Source organism: Lathamus discolor, chromosome 1 (genome assembly GCF_037157495.1).
Source record: "Lathamus discolor isolate bLatDis1 chromosome 1, bLatDis1.hap1, whole genome shotgun sequence".
NCBI lineage: Eukaryota > Metazoa > Chordata > Aves > Psittaciformes > Psittacidae > Lathamus > Lathamus discolor.
Window position 1 is genome coordinate 56,965,932 of NC_088884.1, and position 3,120 is coordinate 56,969,051.

A 3,120-nucleotide genomic window follows, 5' to 3' on the forward strand; every position below is an offset into this window, starting at 1 on the left:
TCGCCACTGGCACCCTTCACAAGAAAACATCTCCAGTTCAGCAGTTATCAGCAGGCCAGCACCTTGCCTCAGTGGCTTTTCCTACCTTGTTTTTGTCCACCCTGAGCCTAACTCAGCTGAAACATCCATCCCAACAAACATCTCTGCATCCGGCATTTCCAACCTAACTATGGCTTTTGCATGGCCCTCAGCCCTTGTGGCTTCTCCAGGAAAGTTAATATAGGAAGGCTGTGGAATGCTCTCACTAATGGCCCTATCCTCTGACATGGGAACACTCTTTTACTGCTCATTCCCGTCTCCTCCTCTTATTCCTATCAGATAAGTCTTCCTGGAAGCATCTTAAGATCTCTGGCAACTCTATCCCTAGCATGATTATTAGTCACCAGTGCTACCCCACTTTCCGTCACTATGTCTTGCACAGGTGACCTGTGTCGTGTGAGCACTAGATCCAAGTTACTGAGAAAAGTCATGAACCATATGACAGGGGCTCTTAGATCCCAGCACAGTTGTTTGCACCAGTGCAAAAATTCTGTTACCATATTAACTGCTTGTGTGCTGAAAAAAACAGTTTTCACAAGATTTAATATCAAGAATTAACGGTAACATGACATCTTCATATAGAAAGAACAAAAAACCCCACACTTAATGTTCTCCTAGGATGACAACTTGTGCTCATTGCTAGTGAGAGGGTGAGCTAAGCTGCCAGAGTCCTCACTGAAGCTGCTGGCATGTTTTCCCTGTGGGGGAGAGGACACTCAGCAGGGAGGGGGTGAGAATTGCCAAGAGATGGGCAGAGAAATCAGCCAAGTGTGAGATTCACCACAGCTTATCTGTCAACACCCACCATGGCAAACCAGCCCTGGTAAGCACTGCGTTCCTCACATCAAGCAGAAGAGCGTGCTGTGTTGTGGGCAGGACCTCGTGTTGCCAAAAAATAATGTAAGTGTGTGGGAGAGAGCATCTATTTTTTTACCTCTGAATCAGTATAGGATCCAACTCAGCTGTGTCCAAGGACAGACTCAATCCCTATTAAGAAGGCAAGCAACCTGCAAAAGTGTATTTCAAGCTTCTCCACACTCTCCTCGGACAACTCCAGTAGGTGAGAATCTACCTTGACAGCAGTTGGAAATTAGTCAGTCCCTCTTCTCCTTGCTCCCAGTTTTTCATGCCCCCACAGACACACTGGGCAGAGATCTGGGGTTTGCTATCATTTTTAGAACAGTCCTAATCTAAAGTTTTACTACTAGTCACTAGTAGTAATACTAATAGCAACTACTAGGATGATAGAATAAAGCCTGAGACATGATAAAACTCTGACACACTAAAAACTCTGGGTCTTTCCTTTGGGGAAAAAAAGCTACATCTACAAGAGGCCCATAACCACTGTGCACCTGTTTGTAAACAGTGTGTTGTACTCATGCTTGTGAGCAGTAGACAGAGCACTGTGCTGTGTGTCTCTTATGCTTAGCCAGACCATGTTGTGGGCAAGAGTAGAGGAGGCAGACTGAAGAAACAGGCAGTCCAAAGGTCATTACAAACCCAACAATTCATTGGGCATAGCCCAGGTCTGTGGAAGGAAGGCTGTCTTCCCTGGGCCTTGCACATGACCCCACCCTACACCTACCGGATGATTAACTTCCCACTGCATGTGATCCTGCCTATGTCATCCGTTCTACAGATCTGAAGGTTGCAACCTCCACCTGTGCTTCAGCATAGCCCTGGTTGAAGAGAGTTACACCTCTGTCCCTCACTCTGCAGATGCAGATGACGTGAGGGTGTCTATCTAGGCAGTATTGAGTGCAAATATGGCTCATATTTTACCACTGTCTGTCCCTGAACCAAAGAATGATGTTTGGTGTAAGTGGAATCTGCAGTTATCATAAGGTCTCCTTCCCACCAACAACAAAGAATAAACATGTTCTTAGGGTTAGGTGCATGAATAAATTACTGGTCTTAGCAATTCACCTCAAGTTAATAGACCTTAACCCACAGTAAATACATGAGAAAAAGTCATTGACTTCAGATGCAGGAAAGAGCTACTGCTCTCACAACCTTTAATACCACAATGAGCTTCAAAAGATGGCACTGTCTTTTAAGTAGACTCAGCCAATATGCAGTAACTTATGACCTATGTATGGTTTTGTACCCTGAATGCTCATCAGAATCATGCTCCGTGGATTTGCCCCAGGCCAGGCTTTAGTGCTAGAGATATGCAGTCAGAGTAGTTAACTCCGGATTTAAGCTTATAGACCCAGAAGCAGTAGATGGACCCTGTTCTTGGACTATTTAGCTACTGCATGGTTCACCACTTGTTAAGCTCAGTTAAAAGGATAAAGCTGAAAAAGCATTACTCCTTTGGCAACCAGTACAAGAAATACAGATTTGCTCCAATCCCAGCAAGTGTTGTAGTATATTGTATCCTTGTTCTCAGCTTTAATACCTTGTTAAAATAGGAAAGAACACAAAGAGTTGATGAAGGTTGATGGCAAAGAGACTGTCTACTTGCCCTTACTTTCCTCAAGCATACAGTAGAAAAATCTTGTTTAGATTCATGCTCATGCAGTAGCTGAGTATAACAGCATCTTTACATCTTTAGATGTGCTAGAAATTAAGTACATTTCCTTCCTTTATTTGATTCCATCCGTATTTCCTGCTGCCATGACCTCACTCCGCAATACAGGCTAGGTTCTCAGATGCTGATAAAAGATGCAATAACATGTATTGACTTACATCAGCAGTACAGAAGCTTTTACTGTAAGCTGAGCTGTGACCACACCGGTACTGAAAGCTTCATCCATGCAATAGCCCATCCACACTTCTAGTCATGTCATCTTTAGCTACCTATGGTGCAGAACAGGAATCTCCACCAGTGGGGTAGAGCTTGGAGCAGGCAGAGGCGTATGAGAAATGACTGTGGATCTCAAAAATTTCCTTGTGTCCAAACCATGTTATTCTCCTGATAAAATAGAGGCAGATGTTTTCTATCCCCATATACTGAATGCAGAGAGTGCAGAAGAACACACTTCACTTCAAGAGATTTTCAGGCTTTGCTCTGAGAGCTGCTTGAAGAATAGAAAAGCCTTCGTAAGGGCAAAATAGCTGAGCATTTTTATGAGCACT